A 25,805-nucleotide genomic window follows, 5' to 3' on the forward strand; every position below is an offset into this window, starting at 1 on the left:
GTACTGAGGGAGCGCTGCACTGTCGGAGGTAGATGTATACACTCTAGGATTTGAGCTCCATAATCCAGGCCGACACTCCCCCCGGTGCCAGTACTGAGGGAGCGCTGCACTGTCGGAGGTAGATGTCTATACTCTAGGATTTGAGCTCCATAATCCAGGCCGACACTCCCCCCGATGCCAGTACTGAGGGAGCGCCGCACTGTCGGAGGTAGATGTCTATACTCTAGGATTTGAGCTCCATAATCCAGGCTGACACTCCCCCCGATGCCAGTACTGAGGGAGCGCTGCACTGTCGGAGGTAGATGTATATACTCTAGGATTTGAGCTATAATCCAGGCCCACACTCCCCCCGGTGCCAGTACTGAGGGAGCGCTGCACTGTCGGAGGTAGATGTCTATACTCTAGGATTTGAGCTATAATCCAGGCCCACACTCCCCCCGGTGCCAGTACTGAGGGAGCGCTGCACTGTCGGAGGGAGATGTATATACTCTAGGATTTGAGCTCCATAATCCAGGCCCACACTCCCCCCGATGCCAGTACTGAGGGAGCGCCGCACTGTCGGAGGTAGATGTCTATACTCTAGGATTTGAGCTCCATAATCCAGGCCGACACTCCCCCCGATGCCAGTACTGAGGATGCGCTGCACTGTCGGAGGGAGATGTATATACTCTAGGATTTGAGCTCCATAATCCAGGCCCACACTCCCCCCTTGTGCCAGTATTGAGGGAGCGCTGCACTGTCGGAGGGAGATGTATATACTCTAGGATTTGAGCTCCATAATCCAGTACGACACTCCCCCCGGTGCCAGTACTGAGGGAGCGCTGCACTGTCGGAGGTAGATGTCTATACTCTAGGATTTGAGCGCTATAATCCAGGCCGACACTCCCTCCGGTGCCAGTACTGAGGGAGCGCTGCACTGTCGGAGGGAGATGTCTATACTCGAGGATTTGAGCGCTATAATCCAGGCCGACACTCCCTCCGGTGCCAGTACTGAGGGAGCGCTGCACTGTCGGGGGTAGATGTATACACTCTAGGATTTGAGCGCTATAATCCAGGCCGACACTCCCCCCGGTGCCAGTACTGAGGGAGCGCCGCACTGTCGGAGGTAGATCTATATACTCTAGGATTTCAGCGCTATAATCCAGGCCGACACTCCCCCCGATGCCAGTACTGAGGGAGCGCTGAACTGTCAGAGGGAGATGTCTATACTCTAGGATTTGAGCTCCATAATCCAGGCTGACACTCCCCCCGGTGTCAGTACTGAGGGAGCTCTGCACTGTCGGAGGAAGATGTCTATACTCTAGGATTTGAGCACTATAATCCAGGCCCACACTCCCCCGGTGCCAGTACTGAGGGAGCGCTGAACTGTCAGAGGGAGATGTCTATACTCTAGGATTTGAGCTCCATAATCCAGGCCGACACTCCCCCCGATGCCAGTACTGAGGGAGCGCTGAACTGTCAGAGGGAGATGTCTATACTCTAGGATTTGAGCTCCATAATCCAGGCCGACACTCCCCCCGATGCCAGTACTGAGGGAGCGCCGCACTGTCGGAGGGAGATGTATATACTATAGGATTTGAGCTCCATAATCCAGGAACACACTCCCCCCGGTGCCAGTACTGAGGGAGCGCCGCACTGTCGGAGGTAGATGTCTATACTCTAGGATTTGAGCTCCATAATCCAGTCACACACTCCCCCCGGTGCCAGTACTGAGGGAGCGCCGCACTGTCGGAGGTAGATGTCTATACTCTAGGATTGAGCTCCATAATCCAGGCCGACACTCCCCCCGGTGCCAGTACTGAGGGAGCGCCGCACTGTCGGAGGGAGATGTCTATACTCTCGGATTTGAGCTCCATAATCCAGGCCCACACTCCCCCCGGTGCCAGTACTGAGGGAGCGCTGCCCTGTCGGAGGGAGATGTATATACTCTCGGATTTGAGCTCCATAATCCAGGCCGACACCCCCCCCGGTGCCAGTACTGAGGGAGTGCCGCACTGTCGGAGGTAGATGTATATACTCTAGGATTTGAGCGCAATAATCCAGGCCCACACTCCCCCCGGTGCCAGTACTGAGGGAGCGCTGCACTGTCGGAGGTAGATGTCTATACTCTAGGATTTGAGCGCTATAATCCAGGCCGACACTCCCCCCGGTGCCAGTACTGAGGGAGCGCTGCACTGTCGGAGGGAGATGTCTATACTCTAGGATTTGAGCTCCATAATCCAGGCCGACACTCCCCCCGGTGCCAGTACTGTGGGAGCGCTGCACTGTCGGAGGTCGATGTATATACACTAGGATTTGAGTGCTATAATCCAGGCCGACACTCCCCCCGGTGCCAGTACTGAGGGAGCGCTGCACTGTCGGAGGTAGTTGTCTATACTCCAGGATTTGAGCTCTATAATCCAGGCCCACACTCCCCCCGGTGCCAGTACTGAGGGAGCGCCGCACTGTCGAAGGGAGATGTATATACTCTAGGATTTGAGTGCTATTACACAGGCCCACACTCCCCCCCCCCGGTGCCAGTACTGAGGGAGCGCTGCACTGTCAGAGGTAGTTGTCTATACTCCAGGATTTGAGCTCCATAATCCAGGCCGACACTCCCCCCGGTGCCAGTACTGAGGGAGCGCCGCACTGTCGGAGGGAGATGTATATACTATAGGATTTGAGCTCCATAATCCAGGCCGACACTCCCCCCGGTGCCAGTATTGAGGGAGCGTCGCACTGTCGGAGGAGATGTATATACTCTAGGATTTGAGCTCCATAATCCAGGCACACACTCCCCCCGGTGCCAGTACTGAGGGAGCGCCGCACTGTCGGAGGTAGATGTCTATACTCTAGGATTTGAGCTCCATAATCCAGGCCGACACTCCCCCCGGTGCCAGTACTGAGGGAGCTCCGCACTGTCGGAGGGAGATGTCTATACTCTCGGATTTGAGCTCCATAATCCAGGCCCACACTCCCTTCGGTGCCAGCACTGAGGGAGCGCTGCCCTGTCGGAGGGAGATGTATATACTCTCGGATTTGAGCTCCATAATCCAGGCCGACACCCCCCCCGGTGCCAGTACTGAGGGAGTGCCGCACTGTCGGAGGTAGATGTATATACTCTAGGATTTGAGCGCAATAATCCAGGCCCACACTCCCCCCGGTGCCAGTACTGAGGGAGCGCCGCACTGTCGGAGGGAGATGTCTATACTCTAGGATTTGAGCTCCATAATCCAGGCCGACACTCCCCCCGGTGCCAGTACTGAGGGAGCGCTGCACTGTCGGAGGGAGATGTATATACTCTAGGATTTGAGCGCTATAATCCAGACCGCCACTCCCCCCGGTGCCAGTACTGAGGGACCGCTGCACTGTCGGAGGGAGATGTCTATACTCTAGGATTTGAGCTCCATAATCCAGGCCGACACTCCCTCCGGTGCCAGTACTGAGGGAGCGCTGCACTGTCGGAGGGAGATGTATATACTCGAGGATTTGAGCTCCATAATCCAGGCCCACACTCCCCCCGGTGCCAGTACTGAGGGAGCGCCGCACTGTCGGAGGGAGATGTCTATACTCTAGGATTTGAGCGCTGTAATCCAGGCCGACACTCCCCCCGGTGCCAGTACTGAGGGAGCGCCACACTGTCGGAGGGAGATGTCTATACTCTAGGATTTGAGTGCTATAATCCAGGCCCACACTCCCCCCGGTGCCAGTACTGAGGGAGCGCCGCACTGTCGGAGGTAGATGTATATACTCTAGGATTTGAGCGCAATAATCCAGGCCCACACTCCCCCCGGTGCCAGTACTGAGGGAGCGCTGCACTGTCGGAGGTAGATGTCTATACTCTAGGATTTGAGCGCTATAATCCAGGTCGACACTCCCCCCGATGCCAGTACTGAGGGAGCGCCGCACTGTCGGAGGGAGATGTCTATACTCTAGGATTTGAGCTCCATAATCCAGGCCGACACTCCCCCCGGTGCCAGTACTGAGGGAGCGCTGCACTGTCGGAGGGAGATGTATATACTCTAGGATTTGAGCGCTATAATCCAGACCGCCACTCCCCCCGGTGCCAGTACTGAGGGACCGCTGCACTGTCGGAGGGAGATGTCTATACTCTAGGATTTGAGCTCCATAATCCAGGCCGACACTCCCTCCGGTGCCAGTACTGAGGGAGCGCTGCACTGTCGGAGGGAGATGTATATACTCGAGGATTTGAGCTCCATAATCCAGGCCCACACTCCCCCCGGTGCCAGTACTGAGGGAGCGCCGCACTGTCGGAGGGAGATGTCTATACTCTAGGATTTGAGCGCTATAATCCAGGCCGACACTCCCCCCGGTGCCAGTACTGAGGGAGCGCCGCACTGTCGGAGGGAGATGTCTATACTCTAGGATTTGAGCGCTATAATCCAGGCCCACACTCCCCCCGGTGCCAGTACTGAGGGAGCGCCGCACTGTCGGAGGTAGATGTCTATACTCTAGGATTTGAGTGCTATAATCCAGGCCCACACTCCCCCCGGTGCCAGTACTGAGGGCAGGCAGCTCTGGTGGGAGTTGAGTGTGCAGTGAATTGCAGGAAAGACTTGTTCTGCTCGCAGAGCTGCGTGGGACCCTATTTTGCAATCCAGCTCTTTATTGAGGCGCTCACACATGCCTCTCGAGGGTTATTTCTATTTTAGACACAAAAGACTTGGCGGAATGCCAACCCTGAACAACCTCAGGTGGTCTGAGTGAAGCGACAAACAAGTCAAACAGGTTTCAACGCTCAAACCGTCCAGAATCCCTGTGCATATTAACACTCTCCCGGAGTCTCCCTGTAAATATTAACACTCTCCCGGAGTCTCCCTGTAAATATTAACACTCTCCCGGAGACCCCCCTGTAAATATTAACACTCTCCCGGAGACCCCCCTGTGAATATTAACACTCTCCCAAAGGCCCCCCTGTAAATATTAACACTCTCCCGGAGTCTCCCTGTAAATATTAACACTCTCCCGGAGACCCCCCTGTAAATATTAACACTCTCCCGGAGACCCCCCTGTAAATATTAACACTCTCCCGGAGACCCCCCTGTAAATATTAACACTCTCCCGGAGACCCCCCTGTAAATATTAACACTCTCCCGGAGACCCCCCTGTAAATATTAACACTCTCCCGGAGACACCCCTGTAAATATTAACACTCTCCCGGAGTCTCCCTGTAAATATTGACACTCTCCCGGAGACCCCCCTGTAAATATTAACACTCTCCCGGAGACCCCCCTGTAAATATTAACACTCTCCCGGAGTCTCCCTGTAAATATTAACACTCTCCCGGAGACCCCCCTGTAAATATTAACACTCTCCCGGAGTCTCCCTGTAAATATTAACCCTCTCCCGGAGACCCCCCTGTAAATATTAACACTCTCCCGGAGACCCCCCTGTAAATATTAACACTCTCCCGCAGACCCCCCTGTAAATATTAACACTCTCCCGGAGACTCCCTGTAAATATTAACACTCTCCCGGAGACCCCCCTGTAAATATTAACACACTCCCGGAGACCCCCCTGTAAATATTAACACACTCCCGGAGACCTCCCTGTAAATATTAACACTCTCCCGTAGACCTTCCTGTAAATATTAACACTCTCCCGGAGACCCCCCTGTAAATATTAACACTCTCCCGGAGACCCCCCTGTAAATATTAACACTCTCCCGGAGACCCCCCTGTAAATATTAACACTCTCCCGGAGACCCCTCTGTAAATATTAACACTCTCCCGGAGTCTCCCTGTAAATATTAACACTCTCCCGGAGACCCCCCTGTAAATATTAACACTCTCCCGGAGACTCCCCTGTAAATATTAACACTCTCCCAGAGACCCCCCTGTAAATATTAACACTCTTCCGGAGACCCCCCTGTAAATATTAACACTCTCCCGGACACCCCCCTGTAAATATTAACACTCTCCCGGAGACCCCCTGTAAATATTAACACTCTCCCGGAGACCCCCTGTTCATATTAACACTCTCCCGGAGACCCCCCTGTAAATATTAACACTCTCCCGGAGACCCCCCCTGTAAATATTAACACACTCCCGGAGACCCCCATGTAAATATTAACACTCTCCCGGAGACCCCCCTGTAAATATTAACACTCTCCCGGAGTCCCCCCTGTAAATATTAACACTCTCCCGGAGACCCCCCTGTAAATATTAACACTCTCCCGGAGACCCCCCTGTAAATATTAACACTCTCCCGGAGACCCCCCTGTAAATATTAACACTCTCCCGGAGCCCCCCCTGTAAATATTAACACTCTCCCGGAGACCCCCCTGTAAATATTAACCCTCTCCCGGAGTCTCCCTGTAAATATTAACACACTCCCGGAGACCCCCCTGTAAATATTAACCCTCTCCCGGAGACCCCCCTGTAAATATTAACACTCTCCCGGAGACTCCCCTGTAAATATTAACAACCTTCCGGAGACCCTCCTGTAAATATTAACACTCTCCCGGAGACCCCCCTGTAAATATTAACACTCTCCCGGAGACCCCCCTGTAAATATTAACCCTCTCCCGGAGACCCCCCTGTAAATATGAACACTCTCCCGGAGACCCCCCTGTAAATATTAACAACCTTCCGGAGACCCTCCTGTAAATATTAACACTCTCCCGGAGACCCCCCTGTAAATATTAACACTCTCCCGGAGACCCCCCTGTAAATATTAACACTCTCCCGGAGACCCCCCTGTAAATATTAACACACTCCCGGAGACCCCCCTGTAAATATTAACACACTCCCGGAGACCCTCCTGTAAATATTAACACTCTCCCGGAGACCCCCCTGTAAATATTAACACACTCCTGGAGACCCCCCTGTAAATATTAACACTCTCCCGGAGACCCCCCTGTAAATATTAACACTCTCCCGGAGACCCCCCTGTAAATATTAACACTCTCCCGGAGACCCCCCTGTAAATATTAACACTCTCCCGGAGTCTCCCTGTAAATATTAACACTCTCCCGGAGACCCCCCTGTAAATATTAACACTCTCCCGGAGTCTCCCTGTAAATATTAACACTCTCCCGGAGACCCCCATGTAAATATTAACACTCTCCCGGAGACCCCCCTGTAAATATTAACACTCTCCCGGAGACCCCCCTGTAAATATTAACACACTCCTGGAGACCCCCCTGTAAATATTAACACTCTCCCGTAGACCCCCCTGGAAATATTAACACTCTCCCGGAGACCCCCCTGTGAATATTAACACTCTCCCGTAGACCCCCCTGTAAATATTAACACTCTCCCGGAGACCCCCCTGTAAATATTAACACACACCCGGAGACCCCCCTGTAAACATTAACACTCTCCCGGAGACCCCCCTGTAAATATTAACACTCTCCCGGAGACCCCCCTGTAAATATTAACACTCTCCCGGAGACCCCCCTGTGAATATTAACACTCTCCCGGAGACCCCCCTGTAAATATTAACACTCTCCCGGAGACCCCCCCTGTAAATATTAACCCTCTCCCGGAGACCCCCTCTCAATATTAACACTCTCCCGGAGAACCCCCTGTAAATATTAACACTCTCCCGGAGACCCCCCTGTGAATATTAACACTCTCCCGGAGACCCCCCTGTAAATATTAACACTCTCCCGGAGACCCCCTGTAAATATTAACACTCTCCCGGAGACCCCCCCCTGTAAATATTAATACTCTCCCGGAGACCCCCCTGTAAATATTAACACTCTCCCGGAGACCCCCCTGTAAACATTAACACTCTCCCGGAGACCCCCCTGTAAATATTAACACTCTCCCGGAGACCCCCCTGTAAATATTAACACTCTCCCGGAGACCCCCCTGTAAATATTAAAACTCTCCCGGAGTCTCCCTGTCAATATTAACACTCTCCCGGAGACCCCCCTGTAAATATTAACACTCTCCCGGAGACCCCCCTGTAAATATTAACACTCTCCCGGAGACCCCCCTGTAAATATTAACACTCTCCCGGAGTCTCCCTGTAAATATTAACACTCTCCCGGAGACCCCCCCCTGTAAATATTAATACTCTCCCGGAGACCCCCCTGTAAATATTAACAGTCTCCCGGAGACCCCCTGTAAATATTAACACTCTCCCGGAGACCCCCCCCTGTAAATATTAACACTATCCCAGAGACCCCCCTGTAAATATTAACACTCTCCCGGAGACCCCCCCTGTAAATATTAACACTCTCCCCGAGACCCCCCTGTAAATATTAACACTCTCCCGGAGACCCCCCTGTAAATATTAACCCTCTCCCGGAGACCCCCCTGTAAATATTAACACTCTCCCGGAGACCCCCCTGTAAATATTAACCCTCTCCCGGAGACCCCCCTGTAAATATTAACACTCTCCCGGAGACCCCCCAGTAAATATTAACACTCTCCCGGAGACCCCATGTTAATATTAACACTCCCCGGAGACCCCCCTGTAAATATTAACCCTCTCCCGGAGACCCCCCTGTAAATATTAACACTCTCCCGGAGACCCCCCAGTAAATATTAACACTCTCCCGGAGACCCCATGTTAATATTAACACTCCCCGGAGACCCCCCTGTAAATATTAACACTCTCCCAGAGACCCCCCTGTAAATATTAACACTCTCCCGGAGACCCCCCTGTAAATATTAACTCTCTCCCGGAGACCCCCCTGTAAATATTAACACTCTCCCAGAGACCCCCCTGTAAATATTAACACTCTCCCGGAGACCCCCCTGTAAATATTAACACTCTCCCGGAGACCCCCCTGTAAATATTTACACTCTCCCGGAGCCCCCCCTGTAAATATTAACACTCTCCCGGAGACCCCCCTGTAAATATTAACACTCTCCCGGAGACCCCCCTGTAAATATTAACACTCTCCCGGAGACCCCCCTGTAAATATTAACACTCTCCCGGAGACCCCCCTGTAAATATTAACACTCTCCCGGAGACCCCCCTGTAAATATTAACACTCTCCCGGAGACACCCCCTGTAAATATTAACACCCTCCCGGAGACACCCCTGTAAATATTAACACTCTCCCGGAGGCACCCGGTAAATAATAACACTCTCCCGGAGACCCCCCTGTAAATATTAACACACTCCCGGAGACCCCCCCTGTAAATATTAACACTCTCCCGGAGACCCCCCTGTAAATATTAACACTCTCCCGGAGACCTCCCTGTAAATATTAACACTCTCCCGGAGACCCCCCTGTAAATATTAACTCTCTCCCGGAGACCCCCCTGTAAATATTAACACTCTCCCAGAGACCCCCCTGTAAATATTAACACTCTCCCGGAGACCCCCCTGTAAATATTAACACTCTCCCGGAGACCCCCCTGTAAATATTTACACTCTCCCGGAGCCCCCCCTGTAAATATTAACACTCTCCCGGAGACCCCCCTGTAAATATTAACACTCTCCCGGAGACCCCCCTGTAAATATTAACACTCTCCCGGAGACCCCCCTGTAAATATTAACACTCTCCCGGAGACCCCCCTGTAAATATTAACACTCTCCCGGAGACACCCCTGTAAATATTAACACTCTCCCGGAGACCCCCCTGTAAATATTAACACTCTCCCGGAGACCCCCCTGTAAATATTAACACACTCCCGGAGACCCTCCTGTAAATATTAACACTCGCCCGGAGACCCCCCTGTAAATATTAACACACTCCCGGAGTCTCCCTGTAAATATTAACACTCGCCCGGTGACCCCCCTGTAAATATTAACACTCTCCCGGAGACCTCCGTGTAAATATTAACACTCGCCCGGAGACCCCCCTGTAAATATTAACACTCTCCCGGAGACCTCCCTGTAAATATTAACACTCTCCCGGAGACTCCCCTGTAAATATTAACACTCTCCCGGAGACCCCCCTGTAAATATTAACACTCTCCCGGAGACCCCCTGTAAATATTAACACTCTCCCTGATACCCCCCTGTAAATATTAACACTCTCCCGGAGACCCCCCTGTAAATATTAACCCTCTCCCGGAGTCTCCCTGTAAATATTAACACTCTCCCGGAGACCCCTGATAATATTATTCGACGGGATGTAGTCTCAGACTAGAGCACTCTGCTGCTAATCTTGTTCATCTCTGTCCTTCCCCCATCGTAACTCAATATTGTCGCTGACATTGCCAGAGAGAGACAGAGGGAGAGAGAGAGAGAGAGAGACAGGGAGAGACAGAAAGAAAGAGACAGAGAGAGAGAGAGACAGAGACAGAGAGAGAGAGGCAGAGAGATAGACAGAGAGAGAGAGACACAGAGAGAGAGACAGAGAGAGAGACAGAGGAGACAGAGAGAGAGAGACAGAGAGAGAGAGAGAGCGAGAGTGAGACAGAGAGAGAGAGAGACAGAGGAGACAGAGAGAGAGAGAGAGAGAGAGACAGAGACAGAGAGAGAGAGACAGAGAGAGAGACAGAGGGAGAGAGAGACTGATGGAGAGACAGAGAGAGGCAGAGGGATAGAGACAGAGTGAGAGAGAGGGAGAGAGACAGAGGAGAGAGTGAGGGAGAGAGACAGAGAGTGGGAGACAGAGAGAGAGAGACTGATGGAGAGACAGAGAGAGAGAGGGATAGAGACAGAGTGAGAGAGACAGAGAGAGAGAGAGACAGAGGGAGTGACAGAGAGAGAGACTGATGGAGAAACACAGAGAGAGACTGAGGGAGAGAGAGAGACTGAAAGGGAGAGACAGAGAGAGAGAGTCAGAGAGAGACAGAGAGAGAGTGAGACAGAGAGTGAGATAGACAGAGAGACAGAGAGAGAGAGACAGAGAGGGAGAGGCAGAGAGAGAGAGAGAGAGAGACACAGAGACTGAGACAGAGACAGAGAGAGAGGCAGAGAGAGAGACAGAGAGAGAGAGAGACTGATGGAGAGACATAGAGAGACAGAGGGATAGAGACAGAGTGAGAGAGACAGAGAGAGAGAGAGAGACAGAGGGAGAGATAGAGAGAGAGACTGATGGAGATACACAGAGAGAGACAGAGTGAGAGAGAGAGACTGAAAGGGAGAGACAGAGAGAGAGAGTCAGAGAGAGAGACAGAGAGAGAGTAAGACAGAGAGAGAGAGAGAGAGAGAGACAGAGAGGGAGACAGACAGACAGAGAGAGAGAGACAGAGAGGGAGACATAGAGAAAGAGACAGACAGAGAGGGAGACAGAGGGTGAGAGAAGGAGTGTTTGAGGCGATATGTTCTAACCCCCGACTGTTGTTGGTTTTTTAGTATCAGGTCGGTCAGCTGTACATGATCAGCAAACACAGTAACGAGGAAAGTCGAGGTGGTGATGGAGTCGAAGTCATCGCCAACGAACCCCACAGTGACGCACAACACGGACAGGGCCAATTTACTGAAAAGATCATCTACCTGAACAGGTACGGGGAACGGGGAGTGGAATTATCACAACTGAGAGAGATAGTGATGCTGTGCTTCATAGTGGTAAACACAACCTCCAACCAGCCGGTGGCAGTAGAGAACAACCATGTGACACTGTTTCCTCGGGGAGTCAGGACATAATCGCCATAGTGAATAGTCACATATGCCGTAGATAATTTATAACACTTAGCAAATTTTCTAATGGTTATCTAGCCCACATTATTGTTGAACAATAAAGATTTAACTAGTCATAACCTAGACGTTCGCTAGTGCACTAATTCCGACCTGCCAAGTGTAACATGGTACCAGGATGGGATTGGAATTGAAGACCTGAGAAGACAAAGAACAACAAAGAACAAAGAAATGTACAGCACAGGAACAGGCCCTTCGGCCCTCCAAGCCCGTGCCGACCATGCTGCCCGTCTAAACTACAACCTTCTACACTTCCGGGGTCCGTATCCCTCTATCCCCATCCTATTCATGTATTTGTCAAGATGCCCCTTAAATGGTTTTCTCTGTTACAAAGATAACAGAGAAAAAAGAAGAGAAAGAATTTCGAGCAACCACGTGGCATGATGACAGATAATAATAATCTTTATTCGTGTCACAAGTAGGCTGACATTAACACTGCGATGAAGTTACTGTGAAAATCCCCTCGTCGCCATATTAATAATAATCTTTATTAGTGTCACAAGTAGGCTTACATTAACGCTGCAATGAAGCTACTGTGAAAATCCCCTCGTCGCCACATTAATAATAATCTTTATTATTGTCACAAGTAGGCTTACATTAACCCGGCACTGACGTTACTGTGAAAATCCCCTCGTCGCCACATTAATAATAATCTTTATTCCTGTCACAAGTGGGCTCACATTAACACAGCACTGACGTTACTGTGAAAATCCCCTCGTCGCCACATTAATAATAATCTTTATTCGTGTCACAAGTGGGCTCACATTAACCCAGCACTGACGTTACTATGAAAAGCCCCTCGTCGCCACATTAATAATAATCTTTATTAGTGTCACAAGCAGGTTTACATTAACCCGGCACTGACGTTACTGTGAAAATCCCCTCGTCGCCACATTAATAATCTTTATTCGTGTCACAAGTAGGCTCACATTAACCCGGCACTGACGTTACTGTGAAAATACCCTCGTCACCACGTTAATAATAATCTTTATTAGTGTCACAAGTAGGCTTACATTAACCCGGCACTGACGTTACTGTGAAAAGCCCCTCATCACCACATTAATAATAATCTTTATTAGTGTCACAAGTAGGTTTACATTAACCCGGCACTGACGTTACTGTGAAAATCCCCTCGTCGCCACATTAATAATAATCTTTATTATTGTCACAAGTAGGCTTACATTAACTCGGCAGTGACGTTACTGTGAAAATCCCCTCATCGCCACATTAATAATAATCTTTATTAGTGTCACAAGTAGGCTCACATTAACCCGGCACTGACGTTACTGTGAAAATCCCCTCGACGCCACATTGATAATAATCTTTATTAGTGTCACAAGCAGGTTTACATTAACGCGGCACTGACGTTACTGTGAAAATCCCCTCGTCGCCACATTAATAATAATCTTTATTAGTGTCACAAGTAGGCTCATATTAAGCCGGCACTGACGTTACTGTGAAAATCTCCTCATCGCCACATTAATAATAATCTTTATTAGTGTCACAAGCAGGTTTACATTAACCCGGCACTGACATTACTGTGAAAATCCCCTCGTCACCACATTAATAATAATCTTTATTAGTGTCACAAGTAGGCTCACATTAACCCGGCACTGACGTTACTGTGAAAAGCCCCTCGTCGCCACATTAATAATAATCTTTATTGGTGCCACAAGTAGGTTTACATTAACCCGGCACTGACGTTACTGTGAAAATATCCTCGTCGCCCCATTAATAATAATCTTTATTAGTGTCACAAGTAGGTTTACATTAACCCGGCACTGACGTTACTGTGAAAATACCCTCGTCGCCACATTAATAATAATCTTTATTAGTGTCACAAGTCGGCTTACATTAACCCGGCACTGACGTTACTGCGAAAATCCCCTCGTCGCCACATTAATAATAATCTTTATTAGTGTCACAAGTAGGCTTACATTAACCCGGCACTGACGTTACTGTGAAAATACCCTCGTCGCCACATTAATAATAATCTTTATTAGTGTCACAAGTAGGCTCACATTAACCCGGCACTGACGTTACTGTGAAAATACCCTCGTCGCCACATTAATAATAATCTTTATTAGTGTCAGAAGTAGGTTTACATTAACCCGGCACTGACGTTACTGTGAAAATACCCTCGTCGCCACATTAATAATAATCTTTATTAGTGTCACAAGTAGGTTTACATTAACCCGGCACTGACGTTACTGTGAAAATCCCCTCATCGTCACATTAATAATAATCTTTATTAGTGTCACAAGCAGGTTTACATTAACACTGCAATGAAGCTACTGTGTAAAGATCCTCGTCGCCACATTAATAATAATCTTTATTAGTGTCACAAGTCGGCTTACATTAACCCGGCACTGACGTTACTGTGAAAATCCCCTAGTCGCCACATTAATAATAATCTTTATTAGTGTCACAAGTAGGCTTACATTAACCCGGCACTGACGTTACTGTGAAAATACCCTCGTCGCCACATTAATAATAATCTTTATTAGTGTCACAAGTAGGTTTACATTAACCCGGCACTGACGTTACTGTGAAAATACCCTCGTCGCCACATTAATAATCTTTATTAGTGTCACAAGTAGGCTCACATTGACCCGGCACTGACGTTACTGTGAAAATACCCTCGTCGCCACATTAATAATAATCTTTATTAGTGTCACAAGTAGGTTTACATTAACCCGGCACTGACGTTACTGTGAAAATACCCTCGTCGCCACATTAATAATAATCTTTATTACTGTCACAAGTAGGCTCACATTAACCCGGCACTGACGTTACTGTGAAAATACCCTCGTCGCCACATTAATAATAATCTTTATTAGTGTCACAAGTAGGTTTACATTAACCCGGCACTGACGTTACTGTGAAAATCCCCTCGTCGCCACATTAATAATAATCTTTAATAGTGTCACAAGTAGGTTTACATTAACCCGGCACTGACGTTACTGTGAAAATCCCCTCGTCGCCACATTAATAATAATCTTTATTAGTGTCACAAGTAGGTTTACATTAACCCGGCACTGACGTTACTGTGAAAATACCCTCGTCACCACATTAATAATAATCTTTATTAGTGTCACAAGTGGGCTTACATTAACCTGGCACTGACGTTACTGTGAAAATCCCCTCGTCGCCACATTAATAATAATCTTTATTAGTGTCACAAGTGGGCTTACATTAACCCGGCACTGACGTTACTGTGAAAATACCCTCGTCGCCACATTAATAATAATCTTTATTAGTGTCACAAGTGGGCTTACATTAACCCGGCACTGACGTTACTGTGAAAATCCCCTCGTCGCCACATTAATAATAATCTTTATTAGTGTCACAAGTGGGCTTACATTAACCTGGCACTGACGTTACTGTGAAAATCCCCTCGTCGCCACATTAATAATAATCTTTATTAGTGTCACAAGTAGGCTTACATTAACCCAGCACTGACGTTACTGTGAAAATCCACTCGTCGTCACATTAATAATAATCTTTATTAGTGTCACAAGCAGGTTTACATTAACACTGCAATGAAGCTACTGTGTAAATATCCTCGTCGCCACATTAATAATAATCTTTATTAGTGTCACAAGTCGGCTTACATTAACCCGGCACTGACGTTACTGTGAAAATCCCCTAGTCGCCACATTATTAATAATCTTTATTAGTGTCACAAGTAGGTTTACATTAACCCGGCACTGACGTTACTGTGAAAATACACTCGTCGCCACATTAATAATCTTTATTAGTGTCACAAGTAGGCTCACATTGACCCGGCACTGACGTTACTGTGAAAATCCCCTCGTCGCCACATTAATAATAATCTTTATTAGTGTCACAAGTAGGTTTACATTAACGCGGCACTGACGTTACTGTGAAAATCCCCTCGTCGCCACATTAATAATAATCTTTATTAGTGTCACAAGTAGGCTTACATTAACCCGGCACTGACGTTACTGTGAAAATCCCCTCGTCGCCACATTAATAATAATCTTTATTAGTGTCACAAGTGGGCTCACATTAAACTGGCACTGACGTTACTGTGAAAATACCCACGTCGCCACATTAATAATCTTTATTAGTGTCACAAGTAGGCTTACATTAACGCTGCAATGAAGCTACTGTGAAAATCCCCTCGTCGCCACATTAATAATAATCTTTATTATTGTCACAAGTAGGCTTACATTAACCCGGCACTGACGTTACTGTGAAAATCCCCTCGTCGCCACATTAATAATAATCTTTATTCCTGTCACAAGTGGGCTCACATTAACACAGCACTGACGTTACTGTGAAAATCCCCTCGTCGCCACATTAATAATAATCTTTATTCGTGTCACAAGTGGGCTCACATTAACCCAGCACTGACGTTACTATGAAAAGCCCCTCGTCGCCACATTAATAATAATCTTTATTAGTGTCACAAGCAGGTTTACATTAACCCGGCACTGACGTTACTGTGAAAATCCCCTCGTCGCCACATTAATAATCTTTATTCGTGTCACAAGTAGGCTCACATTAACCCGGCACTGACGTTACTGTGAAAATACCCTCGTCACCACGTTAATAATAATCTTTATTAGTGTCACAAGTAGGCTTACATTAACCCGGCACTGACGTTACTGTGAAAAGCCCCTCATCACCACATTAATAATAATCTTTATTAGTGTCACAAGTAGGTTTACATTAACCCGGCACTGACGTTACTGTGAAAATCCCCTCGTCGCCACATTAATAATAATCTTTATTATTGTCACAAGTAGGCTTACATTAACTCGGCAGTGACGTTACTGTGAAAATCCCCTCATCGCCACATTAATAATAATCTTTATTAGTGTCACAAGTAGGCTCACATTAACCCGGCACTGACGTTACTGTGAAAATCCCCTCGACGCCACATTGATAATAATCTTTATTAGTGTCACAAGCAGGTTTACATTAACGCGGCACTGACGTTACTGTGAAAATCCCCTCGTCGCCACATTAATAATAATCTTTATTAGTGTCACAAGTAGGCTCACATTAACCCGGCACTGACGTTACTGTGAAAATCCCCTCGTCGTCACATTAATAATAATCTTTATTAGTGTCACAAGCAGGTTTACATTAACCCGGCACTGACATTACTGTGAAAATCCCCTCGTCACCACATTAATAATAATCTTTATTAGTGTCACAAGTAGGCTCACATTAACCCGGCACTGACGTTACTGTGAAAAGCCCCTCGTCGCCACATTAATAATAATCTTTATTGGTGCCACAAGTAGGTTTACATTAACCTGGCACTGACGTTACTGTGAAAATATCCTCGTCGCCCCATTAATAATAATCTTTATTAGTGTCACAAGTAGGTTTACATTAACCCGGCACTGACGTTACTGTGAAAATACCCTCGTCGCCACATTAATAATAATCTTTATTAGTGTCACAAGTCGGCTTACATTAACCCGGCACTGACGTTACTGCGAAAATCCCCTCGTCGCCACATTAATAATAATCTTTATTAGTGTCACAAGTAGGCTTACATTAACCCGGCACTGACGTTACTGTGAAAATACCCTCGTCGCCACATTAATAATAATCTTTATTAGTGTCACAAGTAGGCTCACATTAACCCGGCACTGACGTTACTGTGAAAATACCCTCGTCGCCACATTAATAATAATCTTTATTAGTGTCAGAAGTAGGTTTACATTAACCCGGCACTGACGTTACTGTGAAAATACCCTCGTCGCCACATTAATAATAATCTTTATTAGTGTCACAAGTATGTTTACATTAACCCGGCACTGACGTTACTGTGAAAATCCCCTCATCGTCACATTAATAATAATCTTTATTAGTGTCACAAGCAGGTTTACATTAACACTGCAATGAAGCTACTGTGTAAAGATCCTCGTCGCCACATTAATAATAATCTTTATTAGTGTCACAAGTCGGCTTACATTAACCCGGCACTGACGTTACTGTGAAAATCCCCTAGTCGCCACATTAATAATAATCTTTATTAGTGTCACAAGTAGGCTTACATTAACCCGGCACTGACGTTACTGTGAAAATACCCTCGTCGCCACATTAATAATAATCTTTATTAGTGTCACAAGTAGGTTTACATTAACCCGGCACTGACGTTACTGTGAAAATACCCTCGTCGCCACATTAATAATCTTTATTAGTGTCACAAGTAGGCTCACATTGACCCGGCACTGACGTTACTGTGAAAATACCCTCGTCGCCACATTAATAATAATCTTTATTAGTGTCACAAGTAGGTTTACATTAACCCGGCACTGACGTTACTGTGAAAATACCCTCGTCGCCACATTAATAATAATCTTTATTACTGTCACAAGTAGGCTCACATTAACCCAGCACTGACGTTACTGTGAAAATACCCTCGTCGCCACATTAATAATAATCTTTATTAGTGTCACAAGTAGGTTTACATTAACCCGGCACTGACGTTACTGTGAAAATCCCCTCGTCGCCACATTAATAATAATCTTTATTAGTGTCACAAGTAGGTTTACATTAACCCGGCACTGACGTTACTGTGAAAATCCCCTCGTCGCCACATTAATAATAATCTTTATTAGTGTCACAAGTAGGTTTACATTAACCCGGCACTGACGTTACTGTGAAAATACCCTCGTCACCACATTAATAATAATCTTTATTAGTGTCACAAGTGGGCTTACATTAACCTGGCACTGACGTTACTGTGAAAATCCCCTCGTCGCCACATTAATAATAATCTTTATTAGTGTCACAAGTGGGCTTACATTAACCCGGCACTGACGTTACTGTGAAAATACCCTCGTCGCCACATTAATAATAATCTTTATTAGTGTCACAAGTGGGCTTACATTAACCCGGCACTGACGTTACTGTGAAAATCCCCTCGTCGCCACATTAATAATAATCTTTATTAGTGTCACAAGTGGGCTTACATTAACCTGGCACTGACGTTACTGTGAAAATCCCCTCGTCGCCACATTAATAATAATCTTTATTAGTGTCACAAGTAGGCTTACATTAACCCAGCACTGACGTTACTGTGAAAATCCACTCGTCGTCACATTAATAATAATCTTTATTAGTGTCACAAGCAGGTTTACATTAACACTGCAATGAAGCTACTGTGTAAATATCCTCGTCGCCACATTAATAATAATCTTTATTAGTGTCACAAGTCGGCTTACATTAACCCGGCACTGACGTTACTGTGAAAATCCCCTAGTCGCCACATTATTAATAATCTTTATTAGTGTCACAAGTAGGTTTACATTAACCCGGCACTGACGTTACTGTGAAAATACACTCGTCGCCACATTAATAATCTTTATTAGTGTCACAAGTAGGCTCACATTGACCCGGCACTGACGTTACTGTGAAAATCCCCTCGTCGCCACATTAATAATAATCTTTATTAGTGTCACAAGTAGGTTTACATTAACGCGGCACTGACGTTACTGTGAAAATCCCCTCGTCGCCACATTAATAATAATCTTTATTAGTGTCACAAGTAGGCTTACATTAACCCGGCACTGACGTTACTGTGAAAATCCCCTCGTCGCCACATTAATAATAATCTTTATTAGTGTCACAAGTGGGCTCACATTAAACTGGCACTGACGTTACTGTGAAAATACCCACGTCGCCACATTAATAATCTTTATTAGTGTCACAAGTAGGTTTACATTGACCCGGCACTGACGTTACTGTGAAAATCCCCTAGTCGCCACACTCCGCCGCCTGTTCGGGTACGCAGTGGGTGAATTCAGAGTGTCGAATTCACCTACCAAGCACGTCTTTCGGGGTATCACACTGGTTAGCACAGTTGCTTCACAGCGCCAGGGTCCCAGGTTCGATCCCCGGCTTGGGGCAACGTCTGAGGGGAGTCTGCGCGTTCTGGTCTTTCGGGAGGAAACCGGAGCGCCCGGAGGGAACGAAACCCGCGCAGACACGGAGGAGAACGTGCGCAGGCGACGTTTATCTCCCGAGAATTTGATTATTTCGCGACACCAAATTGGTGTTTGTCTCAATCTAACGTCAGACCTTCATTCTTGATGCATCTCAGCGTTTTGAGAAGCCTTTCGTCGCGCCCTTCCCTTCGTATCGTACACCTGGAATTACTTCTGACAAATTGGGATTTCTTTACCCGTCAGTCTGGCCTCAATTAAACTCGAGATGGATAGCATCATTTCTTTTTTACCCGACTTGCAAATCTGACTCGCTTCACCAGAAACCCGGAACACAGCAGCCTCCTGGGTCTTTAGAATCGAGTGCTGTCGGAGACAAAGGAATCTCTACAAATACATTCAAATGGATCAAGTTTCACATGAACGATTCCCATAGGTCATCCTATACCCCTCCTGACCTGGCCATACATCCTAATTGGCTCACTTCTCATTCCTTAACCATGGCCTCTTGTTACCCAGCATCCTTTTCTCCTCCTCCACTAGACACCCCTCCCCCTCCCTTGCCATGCTCTCTGAAACCCTTTGTCTGTGAACTCACTAGAGCTCGCAAATTTGATTGAGTTTTTTGAGGGGGTGACCAAGAAGGTAGATGAGGGCAGTGCAGTAGACGTTGTCTACATGGACTTTAGCAAAGCCTTTGACAAGGTACCGCATGGTAGGTTGTTGCAGAAGGTTAAAGCTCACGGGATCCAGGGTGAGGTTGCCAATTGGATTCAAAATTGGCTGGACGACAGAAGGCAGAGGGTGGTTGTAGAGGGTTGATTTTCAAACTGGAGGCCTGTGACCAGTGGTGTGCCTCAGGGATCGGTGCTGGGTCCACTGTTATTTGTGATTTATATTAATGATTTGGATGAAAATTTAGGAGGCATGGTTCGTAAGTTTGCAGATGACACCAAGATTGGTGGCACAGTGGATAGTGAAGAAGGTTGTCTAGGATTGCAACGGGATCTTGATCAATTAGGCCAGTGGGCCGACGAATGGCAGATGGAGTTTAATTTAGATAAATGTGAGGTGATGCATTTTGGCAGATCGAACCAGGCCAGGACCTACTCAGTTAATGGTATGGCGTTGGGGAGAGTTATAGAACAAAGAGATCTAGGAGTACAGGTTCATAGCTCCTTGAAGGTGGAGTCGCAGGTGGACAGGGTGGTGACGAAGGCATTCGGCATGCTTGGTTTCATTGGTCAGAACATTGAATACAGGAGTTGGGACGTCTTGTTGAAGTTGTACAAGACATTGGTACGGCCACACTTGGAATACTGTGTGCAGTTCTGGTCACCCTATTATAGGAAGGATATTATTAAACTGGAAAGAGTGCAGAAAAGATTTACTAGGATGTTACCGGGACTTGATGGTTTGAGTTATAAGGAGAGGCTGGATAGACTGGGACTTTTTTCCCTGGAGCGTAGGAGGCTTAGGGGTGATCTTATAGAGGTCTATAAAATAATGAGGGGCAGAGATAAGGTAGATAGTCAACATCTTTTCCCAAAGGTAGGGGAGTCTAAAACTAGAGGGCATAGGTTTAAGGTGAGAGGGGAGAGATTCAGAAGGGCCCAGAGGGGCAATTTCTTCACTCAGAGGGTAGTGAGTGTCTGGAATGGGCTGCCAGAGGTAGTAGTAGAGGCAGGTACAATTGTGTCTTTTAAAAAGCATTTAGATGGTTACATGGGTAAGATGGGTATAGAGGGTTATGGGCCAAGTGCGGGCAACTGGGGCTAGCTTAATGGTAAAAACTGGGCGGCATGGACTGGTTGGGCCGAAGGGCCTGTTTCCATGCTGTAAACGTCTATGATTCTATGATTCTAGACCTGCCTACATCTACATTACTGTAACTAATATATTTAACCTAACTATTTTATATCACATTCGTCACTTCTCCCACGTGCTGGCGCCTCTGTTGTGTGTGGTGTACATAAACGACTTGGAGGAAAATGTAGCTGGTCTAATTAGTAAGTTCGCGGAGCACACCAAGGTTGGTGGAGTGGCGGACAGTGTTGGGGATTGTCAGAGGGGACAGCAGCACAGCGATAGGAGGCGGGCAGAGGAATGGGAAATGTGTAGGGCGGCACGCTGGCGCAGTGGTTAGCACCGCCGCTTCGCAGCTCCAGGGTCCCCAGTTCGATCCCCGGCTCGGGTCACTGTCTGCGCGGAGTCTGCACGTCCTCCCCGTGTCTGCGTGGGTTTCCTCCGGGTGCTCCGCTTCCTCCCACAGCCCAAAGACGTGCGGGTTAGGTGGATTGGCCGTGCTAAATTGACCCTTCGTGTCCAAAATTGCCCTCAGTGTTGAGTGGGGGTTACTGGGTTATGGGGATAGGGTGGAGGTGTGGGCTTGGGTAGGGTGCTCTTTCCAAGAGCCGGTGCAGACTCGATGGGCCGAATGGACTCGTTCGGCACTGTAAATTCTATGGAATATATAGAGGGGGAATATGCAGGAAGGTAAAACTCTGGGGAAGATAGAAAGTCAGAGAGATCTGGGCGTACAGGCCCACAGATCTTTCAAGGTGGCGACACAAGTGGACAAGGGCGTCGAGGAAGCGGGCGGAATGCTTGTCTTCATCGGACGGGGCTCGAGTGTAAAAACGCACGCCGCTGTTGTATCGAACCTCGGTAAGGCCGCACTGGGAATATTGCGCACAATTCTGGGTGGCCTCACTACCAGAAGGATGTGGGGGCTTTGGGGAGGGTGCAGAGGAGGTTGACCAGGATGCTGCCCGGGTCTGGAGGGTGTGAGCCTCGCGGAGGGGCCGAATAGACGAGGCAGGTTTTTTACACAGAGTGCCTGGAACGCGTGGCCAGGGGAGGTGTGGAAGCAGATACATTAACGGCGGTCAAAAAGCATCTCGACAAACACATGGATAGGATGGGGGTAGAGGTACATGGTACCAGGAAGTGCTGAGGGCTTTGTCAAAGGGCGGTATCATGGCCGGCACAGGCTGGGAGGGCCGAAGGGCCTGTTCCTGCGCTGTCTTGTTCTTTGTTCTTTGACCTGTTCCGTTGCATGATGGGAAATTTCAGGGGCTGAAATAATATCCAATAGCATTGAGAGAAAACAAAAAAATGGAGTGTCACTGTTGTGGTCTACTGATCCAACCTGAGTCGCCAAAAAACTCTGCGATGCACCTCGTTCGCTGAAGCGTGTCTCTCCTGACGTCTCACACGTCAACTCTTCTCTGATCGAAATACAAAAACATTCCCGCTTCACGTTGAAATTGCGATCTCTGGGATCCAGGCAGAATCTCGGGTCGTTATTTATTTCCTCCACGCAGACCACGGAGCTCACCCTATCCTTTGGCTCTTCAATTCGCTTCGTCGGCCCCCCAGAGGCACCTGCCCCCCCACGAGGGGCTGTCCGCAGCAACTTCATTTGAAGCCTACTTGTGACAATAAGCGATGTTCATTTTCATTTGTCCTTCTCCCTCGTTCATTCCTTCGTCGTTCCTTTAATTGAGCGAGGACTTACCTTGCGTGTATGACTGGGTGCGCATTCTTGTTCAACTGCATTCGATGGGTGAGTTCCAAACCTTTGAAATATTTCAGGAAATGCTTGCAGGACTGAATCCACTGACGTACTTTATTTAAAACACGCGGTTTGCGTTTCATTTCTTGCACGTCCGATAAACTTATAAGATTGGCCCTCGCTCCCGTGTCGAGTTGAACTTTGATTAATGTTGCATCAATGTTGCATTCCCGTGCCAGCCTCCCCGAACAGGTGCCGGAATGTGGCTCCAAAAGCTCCAAAACCTCGGACCTGGCTCCTCCCTCTGCAACTGGATCCTCGATTTTCTGACCCACAGACCACAATCAGTAAGAATGAGCACCGACACCTCCTCCACAATAGTCCTCAACACCGGCGCCCCGCAAGGCTGCGTACTTAGCCCCCTACTCTACTCCCCGTACACACACGACTGCGCGGCAAAACTTGGTTCCAACTCCCCGTACACACACGACTGCGCGGCAAAACTTGGTTCCAACTCCATCTACAAGTTTTGCTGACGATACGACCATAGTGGGTCAGATCTCGAACAACGATGAGTCCAAATACAGGAGGGAGATAGAGAACCTAGTGGAGTGGTGTAGCGACAACAATCTCTCCCTCAATGCCAGCAACACTGAAGAGCTGGTCATTGACTTCAGGAAGCAAAGTACTGTACACACCCCTGTCAGCATCAACGGGACCGAGGTGGAGATGGTTAGCAGTTTCAAATTCCCGGGGGTGCACATCTCCAAAAATCTGTCCTGGTCCACCCACGTCGACACTACCACCAAGAAAGCACAACAGCGCCTATCCTTCCTCAGGAAACTAAGGAAATTCGGCATGTCCACATTAACCCTGACCAACTTTTACAGATGCACCATACAAAGCATCCTATCAGGCTGCATCACAGCCTGGTATGGCAACTGCTCGGCCCAGGACCGCAAGAAACTACAGAGAGTCGTGAACACCGCCCAGTCCATCGCACAAACCTGCCTCCCATCCATCGTCTCCACCTACACCTCCCGCTGCCTGGGGAAAGCGGGCAGCATAATCAAAGATCCCTCCCCACCCGGCTTACTCACTCGTCCAACTTCCTTCCATCGGGCAGGAGATACAAAAGTCTGAGAGCACGCACAAACAGACTCAAAAACAGTTTCTTCCCCGCCGTTACCAGACTCCTAAACGACCCCCGTATGGACTGACCTCATTAACACTACACCCTGTATGCTTCACCCGATGCCGGTGTTATGTAGTCACATTGTGGACCCTGTGTTGCCCTATTATGTATTTTCTTTTATTCCCTTTTCTTCCCATGGACTTAACGATCTGTTGAGCTGCTCGCAGAAAAATACTTTTCACTGTCCCTCGGTACGTGTGACAATAAACAAATCCAATCCAATCCAACTCGGGGCTTTTCACAGGAACTTCATTTGAAGCCTACTTGTGACAATAAGCGATTTTCATTTCATTTCATTACTCATCGGAGGGATTGCCCAGTCATCACTTTGAACACTCGTATTTGCATTTTTGTTAGCGCAAATTGGCTTTTGCTGCGACAGCGGATGGAACGGACATCGCGCGACAATCCCCGGGCAGGGATGTTCCCTTCCAGTCGGGGAACACTTCAGCAGTCAAGGGCATTCAGCCTCTGATCTCCGGGGTAAGCGTTCTCCAAGGCGGCCTTCAGGACCCGCGACAACGCAGAATCGCCGAGCGGAAGCTTATTGCCAAGTTCCGCACACACGAGTGCGGCCTCAACCGGGACCTGGGATTCATGTCGCATTACATTCATCCCCCACCATCTGGCCTGCGAAATCCTACCAACTGTCCTGGCTTGGTACAATTCATACCTCTTTAACCTGGGGTTACCCCATCTCTGGATCTGTAAAGATTTAATCACCTGCTGACGCTCGCATTCCTAGCATTGTTTGGCATCTTTGAATATGTCTATATTTATGTTTCTGGAACCTCTTCATTCACCTGAGGAAGGAGCAGCGCTCCGAAAGCTAGTGACATCGAAACAAACCTGTTGGACTTTAACCTGGTGTTGTACGACTTCTTAATGTGCCCACCCCAGTCCAACGCCGGCATCTCCACATCAAAGAAAAGTACAGCACAGGAACAGGCCCTTCGGCCCTCCAAGCCCGTGCCGACCATGCTGCCCGACTAAACTACAATCTTCTACACTTCCTGGGTCCGTATCCCTCTATTCCCATCCTATTCATGTGTTTGTCAAGATGCCCCTTAAATGTCCCTATCGTCCCTGCTTCCACCACCTCCTCCGGTAGCGAGTTCCAGGCACCCACTACCCTCTGCGTAAAAAACTTGCCTCGTACATCTACTCTAAACCTTGCCCCTCTCACCTTAAACCTGTGCCCCCTAGTAATTGACCCCTCTACCCTGGGGAAAAGCCTCTGACTATCCACACTGTCTATGCCCCTCATAATTTTGTATACCTCTATCAGGTCGCCCCTCAACCTCCTTCGTTCCAGTGAGAACAAACCGAGTTTATTCAACCTCTCCCCACGGCTAATGCCCTCCATACCAGGCAGCATTCTGGTCAACCTCTTCTGCACCCTCCCTAAAGCCTCCACACCCTTCTGGTAGTGTGGGCGACCAGAATTGAACACGGTACTCCAAGTGCGGCCTAACAGCGGCCGGAGTGTGGCGACTAGGGGCTTTTCACAGTAACTTCGCTGCTATGTTAATGTGAGCCCACTTGTGAGGCTGAAGATTATTATTACGATAAACGTGGGCGGGAAATGTGGCTCAGTGGGTTAGCC

At 48.1% G+C, this 25,805-nt stretch overlaps 1 long non-coding RNA gene across 1 annotated transcript in view; it reads left to right on the forward strand.

Moving 5' to 3' along the window:
- The window catches only part of LOC140399659 (uncharacterized), a 34,818-nt gene that overhangs the window by 2,149 nt on the left and 6,864 nt on the right, over positions 1–25,805 (forward strand). Inside the window, exon 2 of the long non-coding RNA XR_011937782.1 lies at positions 11,212–11,360. This is a non-coding gene — a long non-coding RNA (uncharacterized lncRNA). The remainder of the gene's footprint in view (positions 1–11,211; positions 11,361–25,805) is intronic.

This window comes from Scyliorhinus torazame, chromosome 23 (genome assembly GCF_047496885.1).
Source record: "Scyliorhinus torazame isolate Kashiwa2021f chromosome 23, sScyTor2.1, whole genome shotgun sequence".
Taxonomy (NCBI): Eukaryota; Metazoa; Chordata; class Chondrichthyes; order Carcharhiniformes; family Scyliorhinidae; genus Scyliorhinus; species Scyliorhinus torazame.